General features: G+C 41.0%; 1 non-coding gene across 1 annotated transcript; it reads right to left on the bottom strand.

Annotated features, from left to right (window-relative positions):
* Positions 1-2,701: 2,701 nt before the first annotated feature.
* On the bottom strand, positions 2,702-2,775 carry Trnan-guu. The gene has a single exon. It is a non-coding gene; the product is annotated as a tRNA-Asn (tRNA).
* Positions 2,776-19,489: the final 16,714 nt, after the last annotated feature.

The raw sequence follows: 19,489 nt of genomic DNA, 5'->3' as shown, positions 1-19,489 counted from the left end.
TATCGAGATGTTGCTGATTTGTCCGTCCCTATGGCGAAATTAAAAAAAAAAAATGGCTCTGAACACTATGCGACTTAACTTCTGAGGTCGTCAGTCTCCTCGAACTTAGAAGTACTTAAACCTAACTATCCTAAGGACATCACGCACATCCATGCCCGAGGCAGGATTCGAACCTGCGACCGTAGCGGTCGCGCAGTTCCTGATTGTAGCGCCTAGAACAGCTCGGCTGCCCCGGCCGGCTCGAAATTTCCATATACCATTACTTGTCCCCAGAATCCTCTCTATTTCCCCAGTGTTACCAATTTTTATGAACAACGAGTTCACTATGAAGCCCTATTGCAGTCCAGTAATGTTTTCCGGGGGAATTCTTACATCGTCTATTACCCAATCCATAATTTCAAAGGCAGTAGGTCTCTCAAAGTTTCGATTAAACGTGCATTGCACAGTCTCACTACGATTTACAGCAGCCGTGGTTTTCCAAAAGTTAATTACCAAAGACAGAAATCAAGAATTCCGTTGGCGGCCGGTGAAGGCTCAGAAAATGTTCATATGTGTGTGAAATCTGATGGACTTAACTGCTAAGGTCATCAGTCCCTAAGCTTACACACTACTTAACGTAAATTACCCTAAGGACAAACACACACACCCATGCCCGAGGGAGGACTCGAACCTCCGCCGGGACCAGCCGCACAGCCCATGACTGCAGCACCCGAGTCCGCTCGGCTAATCCTGCGCTGCGAAGGCTCAGAGGCCGGTAATCCTCGGCTGCCTGGGACGCACTATGTGCAGCGGCACACGTGTTCACAGGCGGGAAGCCAGCCAAGCTACAGGGGGCGGACATTGAACGGCACATAGTTCGGGAGATATAACATCTTTAAAGAGTGGAGCTCCATTCTTAGACAATGGGGGTTGGGTCGGCCTTACCGATACAGTCTAAATGACGAAAGGGGAAAATATAAAAATATAAAAAGATGAAGCAGGGAAAATGGAATACCGATGTCTAAAAAATATAACTGACAGGGTGTAAAAACAGGAAAATCACGAATGTGTAGACGAGAAATCATGGTACAGAAGTATTCATGTCGCTGAGAAAGACAAATGGCAGCGTATATCTAAGTTAAAGAGGCGACTGGAGAAAAGTACAGCACCTGTATGAGTATTATACGTTCAGATGGCAAGACCATACTAAGCAAACAAAGGAAGGCTGGAAAGTGGAAGCAATACATAGTGTTCTCTTTAAGGAATTAAACTTGAACGAAATATTACGAAATATTAGAGACAAATTTGGACGAAATATTATAGAAACAGGAGAGGAAGTAAATGAACATGACATGGGGGATAAAATATTATGGGAGGAATTCGACAGAGCTCTGAAAGAACTTAGCTGAAACAAATTTCCTGAAGTAGATGACAACCCCTCATAATTATTGAGATCCTTGAGACAGCTAACCATAACATAGCTATTACAACTTACGCGTAACTAAGGGATGAGGTAGGTTTTTAGCTACTTCTTAAGTCACACAATTGAGTCGTTATACCATTAGAAAGTTATTTGTCATTGTCAATACTGCTTACATATTTTGGACTATTGAACAACAAATAATATCACCAGCCAGTTGACGCCTACTGCTGGATAAAAGAACCCTTTAGACTATAGAATGAATTATGGCTTTGTGTGACTTGCATCACGTTGCTTCTTCATGTTTTCTAATGTCGTTCACATACTCGTAACTTCCACTAATGGGCTTTTCTTATCTCTTAGAATATATCGAAGAACTACCTCGGTTATCTAACCATCCGTACGGCTTCCTACGTTTACTAAACATTTCATTTCACTTCCAGTCACCAATTATGTCACACTGCATTATGTTCTTCGATCGATTTATTTGCTTTCCTTTCTCTTTTAATAATTTCCATCGTGCGTCTCCCCATTGCGCACTGCACAAACCTCGTTTTTTTTTAAAAAAAAAAAACGTAGTTCGCTTGAAAAGTCATCAGTAAAACGTGCTATACGCTGTGATTGTAAACTTTCTGTTTTCAAATACGTTTAGTAAAGTGCCGTATTCGAGGGACGTAACAGCGCAACTGTAAGTAACTTCTCCTTCAAAAACCCCTACAGTGAAACACACTTCGTGAACTTTCTTTTTCTGAAGAGGGGTTGAAGCACTGTACGCTGTACTTTCGACGTTGGTATGGCCGCTAAGTAGTCGCTAGTTAGTCATTGCCGAGGATTCTACTTAACGATAACTACCTACCGTCGAAACTGCAGGTACGTACTCGTTAGTCAATACGTACTGATGGCCTTATTTTTCGAGGGAAATTTGGACGGATTCGCTCCGCCTCTACTACCACCATCATCAATTCACATAAAATGAAGAACAAATAAAACTGAGAAAGACGTAAACACACCTTTTGAACGAAGCCACGACTTTGCCGAAAGATGCATGTCCTTGTGAGAATCATTAAGAAACCGAATTTTTCTCAACGTTATGCAGTATTCAGAATTTTAGGGGTGATCAAAAAGTTCTGATGAACCGCACAAAGTTTCGTAGCTTTCTGTGAGAAAGACAAAGACCGCATCGCAACGAAGTTCAAGACGCTGCATAGCGCATTAGCCGCAGTTGGCTTCGGAAGAGTATGATCTTGATATTGTTTCACTTACATAACAATGGAATATAACGTATTTGATGATTAAAATTTGCGCCCCCGGGTGGGCTCGAACCACCAACCTTTCGGTTAACAGCCGAACGCGCTAGCCGATTGCGCCACGGAGGCGACGTGAGAGAAATGTTCTGTAGTGACGTTAAGAAGTAGTAGCACAGGCTTGGGTTCTTTTGGCACTTGTCCAGTAAATGTGTATACGGTACCACGTACACAATCATTATGTGGAATGGCGTATTACAGCTATCATATCTGCGCGGCACGGACTGTTGCCATCCAAACGTCACACAGCAGCCGTAAAGTTGCCGGGCGCTCCCACTGCAGTGGACGGCTGCCATCCCGTTAGCACAGTCACGTATGGAGTAGTGGCTTACAATGACGCCATCGCACCTTCCACGCACGGCACAGCAGTCTTCGAGGCAACAACAGCGTGATTATCAGTAAATTCGTTCTGAGGTTATTTGTCAATCTTTTTGTTTTCGCAACTTCTTCGCGTAGGGCTACGTAAGGTTTGGTAAACATTGGTGATTAAATTCTCTAGTGGCTGAAAGGCCGGTTCTGTAGGACAAAACGCTAGAAAATACACAGGAAAGCGTGGATGTATGCAAGGAATTGGGTAAATCATTTCAAAACCTAAGGGACAAGGGAAAAGGTGAACACGATAAGTAAGCTGTTCAGTCACTTAAATAGGGCAGTGGATATTGCTTCTCGACTGGTAACAGCATCACAGGGATATTTCCGTGGGCGTCCTCGGCCACGCAAGGTGATTCTTCATATGTAACAGTTCAGGAATAATCAAGGAGAAATAAAACTGTGTTGTGTATTTAGAAACACTGAGTATTACATGGGCTATATATGACGTCGTGAATTAAAAACAACTCGTTTAAACTACAATGTTTATAAAATTACGAAAATGTATGTTTTACTTTGTTTCTCGTTATCAGTTTCACGGAAAACCTGTAAACGGCAAAAACTCTGTTTATCATACAGTTTGATTTTATTAGACAATCTAAAATCAGCTACGAATTTAGAGACTTATCCGACATCTACCGACCAGTACCAGGATCACACACAATTTAAAACATAGTAGTCTCCTAGTACTGTTGATTACCCACCTGCCTGCTGACACAGATCTGATGCAACAGATTTACTGTTACTTCAAGAGTTCTAAAACTTTCCATACGTATTATAGGAAATGATGTGAGAATGGAGGCAACGCCGGTATGTCCTGCTGGGTGACTGTATGCAGACACTAGTACATTACTGCAAGATTGTGGTGATACCAGGTGGAAGTCTTTTCTCTTCATTAGCAATTGACAGAGCGCTGACAACATCGCCGTAGAGTGCCCGTAAGCTCCAAACACACACTTGCGATTCATAAGGATAAGGGAAATACTATATAGAAATAAGATTCACTACCTGTTAACAACATTAATAATCAACAAGATAAACCATATCTAGAGGGCAAGAACTTCATTGATTTACTTCAGTTTCTTGCTAAAATTACTGCTCATCGTATGGTTGTTCAGAATCACACACAAAACCAACAATTATATTACGCACACCATGATCCCAACATTGAAAACAAGATAACTGCAAATCTTTTGAAGTTACACCGCTGCTCCAAGTAACCCCATTTTACATTACTGTTTTATACATGGTATTCAAAAGAACAAAAACTCTATTTATCATACAGTTTGAGCCTATTAGAAAATCTAAAATCAACCATGAAAGATCTGCACACGTAACGTCATTCAAATGGTTCAATTGGCTCTAAGCACTATCGGACTTAACATCTGAGGTCATCAGTCCCCTAAACTTAGAACTACTTAAACATAACTAACCTAAGGACATCACACACATCCATGCCCGAGGCAGGATTCGAACCTGCGACCGTAGCAACCGCGTGGTTCCGGACTGAAGGGCCTAGAACCGCTCGGCCACCGCGGCGTAACGTCATTGGCTAATTTATATACAAAGATGCAACTTCCTCACCAAATATGTAGAACACATCCCGTGATTTTTTTTAACGGAATGAACCAAAATTCAACCACTGAACAATACGTATAACAAGCAGAAATATACTAAGTCATGCATACAATCACCTCAGTACATTTCGGTGTTTCCTTCGTTCTCACATCCTTTGTTATAACACGTGTGGAATTCTCCGGACTCCTGCAGTAATAGTGAATCTTTTGTTTTAGATCAGTGTTAGGAGGCACGGTGTTTGAAGTCTGTAAATTAATTATCAGTGCAGGGGAACACACTGTATAATGTTTTAAATGTTTTCGCATCCTGGTTCAGATCGGTAGATGTGGGTAAAATTCTCTAACTGTGAGAAATAAATCAAAACATCACATTTTCATCATTTTGATTGTCCTTTTATAAACGATTTTTTTCTTTCAAGCTTATCATGTCACGTATAGTCAGTGCAACACGAAGTGTCTTTGAATACACGAAACAGTTTAGTTTCTCCGTGAGTATTTCTGAATTATTAAATATAATGAATCAGCCTCCGTGGGCGAGGGGTCGCACAAAGTGGAAATATCCATGTAACGCTCTTGCCACCCGAGTGACATTATCCACAGCCTTTAACCCTTGACTCACGAGGTGACTTTTTTCTACAACGTATGCTAAGAAGTAGGGGCTCTGGCACCCCTATGTTTAACTCGAGATTTAAGGCACAAATCATTTGAAGTTTCAAATTTGTTATGCAACATTTACTTTTACAATTACTTAAGTGTTGTTTAAATGCTCCTTGTTTATTTTACTGCACTAAATAAAGTCTGCAGCATTTTACTATTTACCACACAATATCACATAGTTTCGTGCGTTTTTTTTCCTAATAGTACACACAAATGGACTGTTAGATAACTGAATTTTACATTCTGAAAGATTGTACTATCTGTGTAGCAAGTAAATTTCCACATAAAACTAAATACCAGGGTAAAAATTTGTACATAAAAATTCCACTCTATCGGTACAAACAGAAAGTCTGCAAAATTGACATTCATTGCTGGGATCTAAAATTTTCTCATCGCCACAAAGAACACATTTGATTTTACTGGTGAAACAGATAGATCCCTCGACAGCAAAAAATTATAGGGCTGGCAGTTTAAGGAGGGTAAGGAGAACATAGAAGCATTCCGTCACAACTGACCACAGCGGGCGAGTTCGAAAATCTTAACGCTGTCTGAGAGACCATACCTCGTGAGTTATGGTTTGAAGAGGTTCTGTCGTAACATTTTCAGAAATGTGTTTGGGTTGAATGGATTAGTAACAATTTTTTCAGAAATTATATATTTTCAAAAAATAGTCAGTTTACTGAAAATCTGAAGTCAAAAAGAATCTATTATCATGTTCATATTATTTGCTGAAATTCCACCGCGTACTTGTATAGCTGCCTGCACTCGTTAAAGTCCAATTATCGGTTATGTATGTTCCATCCCGGCCGTCTCTGTCAAGCAAAAAGTTACGCAAAACGACACACGATTCTACAATATTTATAGAAAAATCACGATCCAAGTTCAAAGATGTTAGAAAAATCTCCGTTTATTGCTCAATATCAAACATAAATAAATGAATAAATTACTTTTAAATCTGAAAGGGTCCTGTAGCCACCTTTCGTTAGTCCGGTAGCCCATTTTCATTACCATTTTTCTTTCATTTCCTTGTTTCTCTATTCTCTTTACTCTCATAGTAGTGTGATTGAATGAATGTGGTTGTGTGTCACGTTGCTAGACGGTGGCGTAGTCTGCTGCAGAAAGTCTGCGATAGTCGTACAGATTCAGCAGCACTGGTACAGAATAGCCAACTCTGGTAGTGGTCAAGTAGGCAAAGAGGTTTCCGCTACTTGTGAGAAATCCACCTGCGTTAGGCTGGTGGCGGAAATGGCATCTTGGGGTTTTCCGGTCCACGCGGAGCGTGGAAGAGGCTGGAGAAGCGGGAGGCAGTATGCCGCCGGTACGGGAAGCGTCCACAGCTGTGCTCCAGTCGAAGAAGGGTGAGTTAGATTGACCGCGTGGCGCGTTGTTACTTGGCGAGGGGAGAGCTGTTAGCCTTTGGTCTCGCTTTTCAAATCTGGAAGATTGCTTTGCCTTGCCGCAGCAAGGAATGCAAAACTTTGGCAGATTTTTCTTTTAGCAAATTTCTGTAGCAGACTTGGATCCGCCGGAAGAGCGCCACACAAAAGTGTCGATAAGAAGTGAGCACTCGCTTCTGTATGAATGTCTGTTTGCCTTCAGCTGTGCCTGCATAAGCTTTCACCTTTCTAAATATTTAGAGCCTTGCCTTATCGTAAATTTTCCCTGTTTTATGTGTCTTTCGTCGGTGGGGAGCCAACCACGTGGTACAACATTATACTTGTTGGGCTACCGGCATCACTATCTGTCCGATCGCATGTTTGTTTTAGATAATGTTAACATGATTGTGTGATGTGATATTGGTGGAATTTGGCACTATAACTAGAAATTGTGCCTCCACAAACCACGTGTTATCAGGAATCGTGTACATGCCTCACATCCTTAGTTTAGGAATAAATGATTTTATCTACAATTTTCTCTTGTGTTCCGAGATTACGTTTTTGCGCCTAAGCCACTCACCTCGTAGCTTTCCCGTTAGCACATCCAACGCGTTTCCTTATGCACAGGTCCAGTGATTAGTCTCCTTTTGTATTTTATAACAAATGCTTTAGATTAAGTCATATTTTCAGGTGTGTTGCTGGGAGCTGATCTTATGCAGTGTTCATGCATTTGTTTGATTTTCGTGAACAGCGCACGGGCAATACTATTAATTACATCGTATCCGCTGTGAGCGACGTCACAACGTATGCATTTTTGTGAGTTTTTGGTCTGTGATCAAATTAATTTATTTTCCGACTCGACCAAATCTTTGATTAGTTGTATGGTTTGAGTCGGTGGCGACCCTATTCTTCTCACGTCGATTTCATAAGCAATAAGTATTTCCATTCCCAATAATAAAGAATAACCCGTAGTAACCGGTTAGTTACAAATCATGTATTTCTTTATGCCTCTGATCCTGCAATAGTTAACTTACCTAGTAAAATGATGATGTGCCGAGTACAAATTATTAAGACTTTGCAGTATGCTGAAATAGTATTTTTGTTTCATTTATCTGATAGCGAGAGGCAACATTTGTAGACGTACAAGCCGAATAATTTTCGTGAAGAACATGTTCTTGCGCTGTAAAGAATCTTTCAGTCACCGATGTAGTTCGTCGAATGTTGGATATACTCATTGCGAACGTAATGGAAGAACGCAGAATCGCTACGGAGCTCCAGAAAATGGGCGCTGAAACACACTCATTCGTTACCTTTTAAATAAAACTGCATGAATCCTCTGTATCCTGTTGCCTCTTTTTTCAAGCGACGATAAACTACTATCATTTGTTCACGTACAATTCTGTTGGGACTGTTCTGAGAGACTGGGAGCGAAATCCGAGCCGCGCCGTTAACACATGCAACCGGATAAACCGGTGCTGTTGTCGCTTTACGCATCGGTTGAATTATTCATTCACTGTCCAGAGTGAAACCAGTCTGTGGAAGCAGTTGAATGAAAGCAGACGATGCTGTCCGACGAATTCACTTCTGAGTGGAAACATTCGATCGAGCGCTGTTAAATCATCGTAGTTGATTGCACTGTGTTATCGCCTGTCGTCATTATTATTGCCTTACCGATATTTGCTTTTTATTGAATAACTTTTAGTTCAGTTTTGCGTACATTTTTAAAAGTCTGCGTTTACTTAATAGTGATCTTCATGTCTACAAAACAACGGAATTAACACAACGGCACATTATAAACAGACTAATTGAGTTGCGGATCTGATGTAGTCCAATGACAACATTGTTCGATAAGCGACTAAGTACAGGGCTAATCAAATATTTATAAAAACTCTCAACGATGTTATTTTTGAGGTATTCATTGCGTGGTTGTTAGATGGTTGGATAAATTTCTAATTTCTCGATTATCTCTCAACACACGCATTGACTTTTCTGTAACGTTCCCTACGAGGTGGAGTCTCCGGGACCTCTATGTTTAAACCGACATTTGAGGCACAAATCATTTGATATTTTTATGTTATATAATAGTTATTTTTTTAATTAGTTATGTGTTGTTTAAATGCTACTTGTTTATTTTATTGCACTAAATAAAGCCTGCGGCATATTACTGTTTATCACATAAAAATGACATGCGTTTGTGTGGTTTCTCAAATAGTACACATAAATGGACTGTTAGAGAACTGAATTTTACATTCTGAAAAACTATACTAGCTCTGTAGCAAGTAAATTTCCACATTATACTAAATCCCAGGGTTTAAATTCACACATAAAAAACTCCACTCGATAGGTACAAAAAGAAAGTCTGCAAAGCTGACATTCATTGCTGGGATCTAATTTTTCCTTTATCACCACTCAGAACCCATTTGACTTTAACTAACACTTTTAAGCATTTTATTGGAGCAACAGGCAGATTCCCATTACTTTTCTCCTGAAGTCCTTCCCATGGATAATGCTTTTGTTCGAAAGCAGAACGGTGCTCACTGGCTATTGTGAATCGCATTTTTCATCTATTACTCGATCTACATCACTGACCCCTTCCTCCATCCATTTTCTAAGTAATTCATCAAAGTCGGGAAAGTTAAAACAGACACGTTCCTAACAATACATTTTGTACAGGGTGCGGCACGTAAAACCGACCCGTCGTACGCAGCAATAATGTACCAGTGCATGCGCCGCGTCAATTATAATGGAAAAAGCGAAGCAGTCGCGCACGAATTAACTATTTCCTCTGATGTACGGACACTGCGCGGAATCTTGTTGTTGTGTAAGGCAGCTGCAGCCGCAGCCAGTGAAGCTTGTAGAAACCAGTCGAGAAAAAGGCCTCGTTGTGTAAAACCGGGTTAGTGTGAGTGTGTGATACTGCCGTATTCGTTACCCCTGCAGGCTGCCATTGTTGAAGCGTTCATTCGCACTGGATCTTTTGTGAAAATAAAGAATTTCTTTCAGGAGAAATTTCCAGAACGTTCTGTGCTAGCAAAAAGCATTATACAGGAACTGATTGAAAAATGGCGGCGTACAGGATCCGAGAAAGAAATGGTTCAAATGGCTCTGAGCACTATGGGACTTAACAGCTATGGTCATCAGTCCCCTAGAACTTAGAACTACTTAAACCTAACTAACCTAAGGACATACAACAACACCCAGTCATCACGAGGCAGAGAGAATCCCTGACCCCGCCGGGAATCGAACCCGGGCGCAGGAAGCGAGAACGCTACCGTACGACCACGAGCTGCGGACAACATCCGTGAAAGATGAAATAGTGAAGGCAGCAGAGGTTCAAGTAGGTAAAAAGCCGAAAGCTAGTAGAAATTCTTGGGTAACGGAAGATATATTGAATGTAATTGATGAAAGTATAAAAATGCAGTAAATGAAGCAGGCAAAAAGGAATATAAACGTCTCAAAAATGATATCGACAGGAAGTGCAAAACTGCTAAGCAGGGATTGCTAGAGGACAAATGTAAGGATGTAGAGGCATATCTCACTAGAAGTAAGATAGATAGTGCCTACAGGAAAATTAAAGAGACCTTTGGAGAAAAGAGAACCACTTGCATGATTATCCAGAGCTCAGATGGAAAACCGGTTCTAAGCAAAGAAGGGGAGGCGGAAAGGTGGAAGGAGTATATGGAGGGTCTATACAAGGGAGATGTACTTGAGGGCAATGTTATGGAAATGGAAAAGAACGTAATTGAAGATGAAATCGGAGATGTGATACTGCGTGATGAGTTTGACAGAGCACTGAAAGACCTAAGTCGAAACAAGGCCCCGGGAGTATACAACTTTCCATTACAACTACTGATAGCCTTAGGAGAGCCAGTTATGATAAAACTCTACCATCTAGTGAGTAAGATGTATGAGACAGGCGAAATACCCACAGACTTTAAGAAGAATATAACAACTCCAATCCCAAAGAAAGAAGGTGTAAGAATTACCGAGCTGTCAGTTTAATAAGTCATGGCGGCAAAATACTTAATCGTATTCCTTGCAGACGAATGGAAAAACTGGTAGAAGCTGACCTTGGGGAAGATCAGTTTGGATTACGTAGAAATGTTGGAACACGTGAGGCAATACTGACCCTACGACTTACATTAGAAGATAGGTTAAGGAAAGGAAAACCTACGTTTCTGGCATATGTAGACTTAGAGAAAGCTTTTGACAAGGTTGACTGAAATACTCTCTTTCAAATTCTGAAGGTGGCAGGGGTCAAATACAGGGAGCGAAAGGCTATTTACAATTTGTACAGTAACCAGATGGCAGTTACAAGAATCGAGGGGCATGAAAGGGAAGCAGCGGTTCGGAAGGGAGTGAGATAGTGTTGTTATTCAATATGTTTACTGAGCAGGCAGTAAAGGAAACAAAAGAAAAATTTGGAGAAGAAATAAAAACTGAGGTTTGCCGATGATATTGTAATTCTGTCAGAGACAGCAAAGGACCTGGAAGACCAGTTGAACAGAATGGACAGTGTCTTGAAAGGCAGATATAAAATGAACATCAATAAAGGCAAAACAAGGATAACGGAATGTAGTCTAATTAAATCAGGTGATGCTAAGGGAGTTATATTATGAAACAAGACACTTAAAGTAGTAGATGAGTTCTGCTATTTGGGGAGCAAAATAACTGATGATTGTCGAAGAAGAGAGGATATAAAATGTAGACTAGCAATGTCAAGAAAAATATTTGTATGGAGCGGTGGGTGCCATGTATGGATGTGAAACATGGACGATAAATAGTGTAGACAAGAAGAGAATGGAAGCTTTCGAAATGTGGTGCTACAGAAGAATGCTGAAGATTAGATGGGTAGATCACGTAACCAATGAGAAGGCACTGAATAGAATCGGGGAGAAAACGAATTTGTGGAACAACTTTACTAGAATAAGGGAGCTGTTAGTAGGCCATGTTCTGCGGCATCAATGGATCACCAATGTAGCGATGGAGGGAAGCGTGGAGGGTAAAAATCGTAGAGGGAGACCAAGAGATGAATACACTAAGCAGATTCAGAAGGATGTAGGTTGCAGTAGTTACTCGGATTTGAAGAAGCTTCCACAAGATAGAGTAGCATGGAGAGCTGAATCAGAATAGTCTCTGGACTGAAGACCACAACAACAACCTAGGATCGGTTCAAAATGTTCCCAGGAACAGACCACCACCTGTCTGCACACCTGAATTAAAGAGGCAGATGCAGAAGATAATGACGAGAAGCCCTCGCAAGTCAATTAGGAGAGTGAGCAAACAGGTTCATGTGACTGAGAGTAGTTGCAAACGTGGCTTAAGGTGACAGAAGTTAAAACTGTACCGCGTAAGTGTTGTCCGAGAACTGAAGGAGTTTGACTTACAGAAGAGAGTGCATTTCTGTTCATGTTGCCAGTGCTGTCTTGGACCCACTAGGGCTCATCATGAGTGACGAGGCGTGGATCCATCGGTCTGGGTACATAAACACCCAAAGCAACCGATATTGGTCGACAGAAAATCCACACGTGATCCAACAGGTCCCCTTCCATGACGAGAAGATTGGAGTTTGGTGTGCCATTTTCTCCACACGCTTTGTGGGTCCAATATTCTTTGAGGCGACAATGAACAGTGACGTTTATTTGGGGATCCTGGACGAGTTTTTTCAAACTTGACAGAAGAGGAGCGTCAGTTATGTTACTTTCAGCAGGACGCTACAACATGCCACACATCAGCATCATTATTATCCCGTGTCCACGAAGTTTATACACTAGAGAGGACAATCGGCAAAGGCTTGTGACCTCTTCGGTCGCTAGGCTTGTTCGGTTGTGACTTTTACTTGTGGGACTGTTAAAGGGAAGAGTATACGTAACGAATCCACACACAAATGAAGATCTCAAGACGAGCATCCAGGATGTCATCAACACCACCAAGATACAAGAACTGACAAAGGTATATATGAATCCCCTCAAGCATGCTCACATGTGTGCTAAAGTGGACGGGGGACGCTTTCAGCACCTGCTGTGAAGGTGAGTATCGTATTAAATACATTACATGTTATTTTATGTTCATGTTTTGACTCTACGTGCCGCACCCTATACTATACGGTTCCGGACTGAAGAAAACAGGTATATAGTTCACGAGGCGCGGTCCAGAGATCCTAACACCTGCCAGTAACACGTGTCAGCAACAAACAAGTGACCTTCGAGAGTGACTGTGAAAATTTTCGCGCTGTCTACGAAACCACACCTCGTGAGTTAAGGCTTATTTATTGTAAACGTGCGCAACAGATGCAATGAATTACAGAAAGAATCATTTTCGGTGGCAGCACCCATTATAATTTCTTACAGGGAGTGAGAAAGGATAGTGTTTCCACCTTACAATAATGGTATTTTTCATTTTCCATCACATGAATTAAGCCACGTGATCGCCATCGATAACTACGTCACTGGAAAGAGTGATACATCAAGAAACATAATACTTGAAACAAACCATATTCAGTAAGCAGAGCTCTAAAATAGTGTAACACCCCACCCGTCACTTAGCTGGTTTTGGCGTGTGTTCACCCCAACTAACTGACTAACAGATCAACAGAGAGTGCAAAACTGCCGCAATATCGGATAACGCAAAAGGTAATATGGCCCTGTGACTCCTGACTGAACTGCGGTGGCAGTGTTGTCATTAATTTATTCAGAATTGATCACTTTTAATTAAAAAGGGGTGCACATTGATGTTATATTCAGCTATTGAACACCAGATGCAAATGTTGAACATAAAATTAATTAAGAAAGTGACTTGGGATTTCAACTACTTGATTGAAAACAGATGCAGTCGATTAGCACAAATTTATTTTAACTCCCGACCTTCAATCATCACATTACAAGACTCTCCTGCCAGGCAGTGGTAATAAATTGCGTTTTCGTGGTGTAAAGCGTGATAACTCAAAAGTAATTCCTATCGACTGACCCAGGCGTAATGCGAAGTGCGAGAAGAATTCTACAATACACGGCCCATGAAACCCTCGAGGAAACTTTGCCGACGTGATCCAACAAATTAATCAGTGGCCGGAGTGGGCGCAATATCACCGAATACAGCATGGCGGAGTGGCGTCGTTGTGTGGACGTCGGCCGACCTCGTGGTGCTGCAAGGCTGCGCTCATCTATTCACTCCTAGCCATCTTGCTCAGTACATAGCTGAACCAAAACTTTATATCTCCAAGCTCAATCGTTGCATTTGCAAAGTCCTAAACTGCAGAGATGCTCACTCTTTCTCAGGCAAGCTGAGTAAAGAACGCCACATCCGCACTCTAGGCAAGCTGGGAATGGAAGACCTCTACGGAGACTTCTCACAGTCCGCTCTTCACCTCAGTTTCCTCTCCAGCAAGATCACTTACGCCAATTGCAGCGCAAGTCGCATTAATTATGCGTCGCTTCCAGCGCCGACCAATGCCTGGTCTGGGAAGTGAACAAATTCCCACAAAATTTCTCTTCTTCTCAACTTCTGCTATGTAGCTCCTCCCAGGCCACCCATCAAGGTTAGCGTCTGCACAAACACCAAGTTTTCCGTAATTCTGATTCCCAGGAGAGTACTTCAAATTCCTCGGTCCTACGTTGTCATCGGAGGCCGGCGTATTTCATGCTGTCGCTCTTCACCTGATTTACTTCAGACTCTGCGGACCGTGAATTAACCGTGAAGTTGCTATAGTCATGAACACGCATATTTTGACCTCTGTTGACCGCTCCACCGTAGCTTTGCGCGGCTTTCTCGCATGTTTCACTGAAAACGGGACGACGGACATTTATCAACAGGCGTAAAGTTCTCCGTCTGTTTCCCCGGTACATCAGCATGTGGTCGGGGTCAACCACCCATGCTGTCAATCATCTTAAGGCGGCTGGAGGCCGCGCCGCATTACCGCTTTCTCAGAGCTTGAGCCACCCTAAGCTGCCTATTGTCGCTTCCTTTCGCCGCTCCCCAGCCGGCCACGGTCAGTTCTAAATACTTCCCTGGGGTAAACTAGCGTCCAGTAAATCGACTCGTTTCCACAAAGTTTTCATGTCGTGTGAATTACTTTAAAAACATTACAAAACCCATTACAAAAAAGAGCGCACATGGTTTCTGCTGCAGACTAACGTTAAGGTATGTATTTAGTGAAATTTCTGTTCTAATTGTGCTGTTATATAAACTGCATTTGACACGTTTACAAGTATACTACATCCATACTATACCCTCTGCAAGATGCATTGTGCCTTGTCAGTCATTTTGTTCAGCCCTACTGTTCGCTCAACGTGAGTTAGGTGATCTTTAATGACTTCATGTAAGGGGCATAGTTCTTGCCATCTTACAATAGAAAATAGAAAATAGAAGCAACGGCAGCAGATTTAGAATGAAATTTTCACTCTACAGCGGAGTGTGCGCTGATATGAAACTTCTTGGCAGATTAAAACTGTGTGCTGGACCGAGACTAGAACTCGGAACCTAGGTCTCGAGTTTGAGTCTCGGTCCGGCACACAGTTTTAATCTGCAAGGAAGTTTCAGCAGCAGATTTGTTTGCATAATGTTTTTTCAGACGAATTTTCATTATCAACTACCGAAAATAAGAATCAAGACAGAACTATTAAATGTGGCAGCCTTATGTATCATCTTACCTTTTGTTGTCCCACTAACACACTTCACCAAACTCACTTACGAAACAATTAGCTAGTGCATCTCTTCTTCTTCTGCTGACACATTTCTTACCCTTTCACACAAATTCGTGGCAGACTTAAATTCTTTGATAGTAAATGCGTCTTCGAGACGTTTTGAAGCAGTTGAAAACGTCGAAATAACATGATGTTCCCAATAATTTTTGGATACTTTCCTCCTTTTCAAAATCTTGCAACCCAACTTTCAGACCACTACTGCACATTCTCGAGCACCCAGCTGAAAAAAATAAATCTATTTACACGGCCATCTTGCAGCTACGTAGTGAATATCTTTCTAAGCAAATTTGTCGCTGGACAGTGTGTTTTCTCTCCACTATTTATATTGTCATTTAGTCGCAAGTCAAGTTGTATTACTTTTTTAGTGCAAAAACTAAATGTAAATGGTAACAACGAGCAATAACTGCTTACATCTTACCTAATTTTATCATACAATTAGTGCTGACTATTCCAAACTGCTTCGTATAAGGAGAATGGATTAAGCTCCTATACCTCTCGTTTAGGAGTATCCAACCTTTTAGCTTATCTTGGCCACACTGGAAGAAGACGAGCAATTTTGGACTACACGGAATATACAGGGTGTCCCAAAAAGAATGACCCGTTTTAACTTGTAATAATATTGAGACAAATGTCAGTAGGTAACTGAAACGGCGCTAGATGTAGTCAGCATGGTCTAGAGTTTCAGTTGAACCCTCTAGATGTCGCTACGAGCGCAGTTTCCTCAATGCCAACGTGCCTCGACGTTGGATAGGGCGTCGCGAGACCAGGCTTTACACTCTTGGCCTCCTTGATCCTCTTACTTAACACCATGTGATTTCTTCCTGTGGGGATATGTCAAACAATGTGTTTCCGTTCCTCCCTTACCTCGTGACATTGATGAACTAAGAACCAGAATATCAGCTGCTGTAGCTTCAGTGACAGTGACACCTTACGCTCAGTTTGGGATGAATTCGGCTATCGGCTAGATGTCGTCCGTGCAGCCAATGGAGGACATATTGAACATTTATGATGGATTTTGATAAACTTCTATCTTTTTTGAGTAATTTAGTGTGCAATTTGTTGGTGTTAAGCCCTTCTTCCCAATAAACAATTCTATTTAAAATCAGATCATTCTTTTTGGGACACCCTGTACTTAACACTGACAAGAACCGCCGAGAAGAGAAAACAAAAGAGGTGGCAGGGGACTATCGAATATATATGTGGTTAACTCATGTCACCACGTGGGAGAGTTTAAAATCGTAGATGTTCAGTTTATTATAACTGTACTGATCGTAGGATGAAGACTCACTTCTTGGGCCGCACTGATACTTGCTTTGGACCGCGTGCATCCTGTGGGCCGCGGGTTGGACACCCCTGCTCTAGTTGACATCACTCCACCTAGTAATGGAAAACGTTTCATTTCATTCCACATTACCGAAAGCCTTCTTCAAATATATGAATGCAATAATCTGCTGGTGAATCTTCCGAGACGTATGGTGGTGGTTGCAGAACGTTTTTGTTCCTAACGAATCGTTCAGAGGTGCCCTTTAATCCGCTGAATAATTCCTTTATTGTATAAAGCAATTAGCGGCCCGCCCGGTTTCACACTGGTAGCACCGAATGTACAAACTTTCCTTGTGAATCAGTCTATCTATTATTGAAAATTCTATCAAAATCCCTACAGTATATCTTGTAGCCTTTTTCATACAGACAGAAAAAGCGACGTCAGGCTTTACTTCAGTAAAATGTATAGATGTCGTTTATTTGCAAGGAAGGAAACCTCGTCAGATATTGTATTGTACGACGCATGGCTGCCTGCCAAAACGAAAGCAAAGCTAGTCCTTCTGGCGAGCACAGCATTACTTACCATGACATCTTATGAAACCAGCACATACCACTCGTCGCCAGAGGCAGGCAGTTCATCAGGGAAGCAGTTTGGATGTGAACGAATGAAACCCATCGTCACTCCCTGACAGCTGAATAAGATTTATCTCCCTGACGATACCTCGCCACTTCGATGTAGCTACTTTGTTTTTCTTCGCAAGAATACGTGTAAATATTTTTACAGCTCCCACAGTAACAACAATCCGTAAGTGAAAACGTAGTAATCTTTCGTGTGGCTATATCACCACCCATCAGTATCACCTGCCAGAATCACATAAAACGTGAGGTGCAGTGGAGGCAATAGAATTTTTTATGCCCTCGTGTGAGTGAAAGTGATGTGCTGCCGCTTTAGAACTTTTGTACTGGGTTGTCAACTGAGTCACAATTCTCCAATTGTCGCCTTCGCGTACAAATTTTGCGTTATCTTGACAGTTATGCCAATAGTTCATTATCTGCCCATGCACACGTTAAACACGGAGGCTCTCGACGACTCATACAGTATGTTTGCGTAGAGTCCAAGTCTATGGGCCCCCAAGATTTATCTTCATCACTCGTAAAGACGTTGATTTCTACATACCTATAGAAGTTTGACCAAAGTCCACGTCCAGGATTCGAATAAAAGTCTCTTTCCTTGTGGTCTGCCATTTCCACAAACATTATTCAAAATTTACGGTGTAGTTAAACAGTGCACTTAACTTACAAAAATGCACAGTTCATTTACTTCTGCACCAGACAAGATACATGATTATAATAGCAATACAAAATGGGGGAAAGGAAATGTGTGAAATTAATTACTAAAAACACCTGTTCATGCGTGCTGACTAGAACCTGAACTGTAAATCATACGTCACACACATACTCAACCGTTCGAGTAGAGCAAGATTTTTTAAACTAACCTACTTTGCATACTTCTATTTACTTTTTTTGTGGGATACTTGCTTACACAATACACGCCATTCATTGCAATGAAACTTGTTGCAAGGATAGTATAGTCTGTAGTGTCCATCCTAGAACTTCTCGTAGGCTATTAGGCACAATTTGAAAATAACAGTAGGACTAAAAAAGGTATAACATTAGGAGCAGACATAACCTCCACTAATCGCAACCTAACCTTACTTTTGCATAGAAAGGAGAAAATTATGCTGCCATAAAACTATTCGACTAACTTCATTGTTAATTAATGGCCCTGGTAGATAACGAAGATATCAAAAATATGTTGTTTGGGCTACATTTACCCATTTTTGTTCTAAAATCAAGAATAGAAATTAAAAAAATAACAGTTACGTAAATGTACGAATGTTTTCTCAGAGAAAATGTATTTTGTTTGAAGACCTGACACGTTCTGTGCGATAGAGATTAAGATCCACCAAACGTGAAAAAAAACTAAAAAAGTAACTAAAGATATTTAGGAACATTAGATGATATAGCGTAAAAATTACTCAAATAGCGTAGAAAATAAGAAAATGATATTTTCAGAAGGGTGCAACTACCTGTCGAAACGAAACCTAATCCACTACGTATCGTACAGCACTACTGAAACATGACTGTGTTGTGTGTGTGTTTTTTTTTTAAAAAAAAAAGGACATTAAATATTGCGTCTTGTAAGAAGAAATAATTTCACTTACTGGTTATTTATTACTCTGAATCCCGAGGTGTTTTAACTACCGAAATCCGAAGTGCTTTACGCATGAGAGATACCCACTTTAACAGAACGCCATCGAAGATTCATGTCCACCGGCATTTGTGAAAATCTTATTTTTAACTGAAGCTTAAAAGTGAAACTCTTTACGCCAGTTGTGCATTATTCTCTGAACATAAACATACACCTAAAATTTTTTGATGGCAGATGTCAAATACGACATAAAGATTTTACAAGCACATTACAAAAAAGAGCGCACATGGTTTCTGCTGCAGACTAACGTTAAGGTATGTATTTACTGAAATTTCTGTTCTAATTGTGCTGTTATATAAACTGCATTTGACACGTTTACAAGTATACTACACGAGAAAAATATGAAAGAGGTAGGCTTGTCATTCTGGATTTTCTCACCTTATTTCCTGTAAGGAACATACGTTTCTAATTGGTACATTAAACCAATGTCATGACTGTTTTTCACTAGTGAGTTATCTTAAGATCTATGCTTTAGAATTGGAGACAGACTCATTTATTTGTGCGTGGCATCGAGCATTTTTGTGAAACGATTCTGCATGTAGCATTTATGTCTACAATGTTGAGTTTGGAACT

Source organism: Schistocerca piceifrons, chromosome 1 (genome assembly GCF_021461385.2).
Source record: "Schistocerca piceifrons isolate TAMUIC-IGC-003096 chromosome 1, iqSchPice1.1, whole genome shotgun sequence".
Classification (NCBI taxonomy): domain Eukaryota; kingdom Metazoa; phylum Arthropoda; class Insecta; order Orthoptera; family Acrididae; genus Schistocerca; species Schistocerca piceifrons.
The sequence above is the reverse complement of the archived record's forward strand: the minus strand, read 5'-3'. Positions and strand labels throughout refer to the sequence as shown.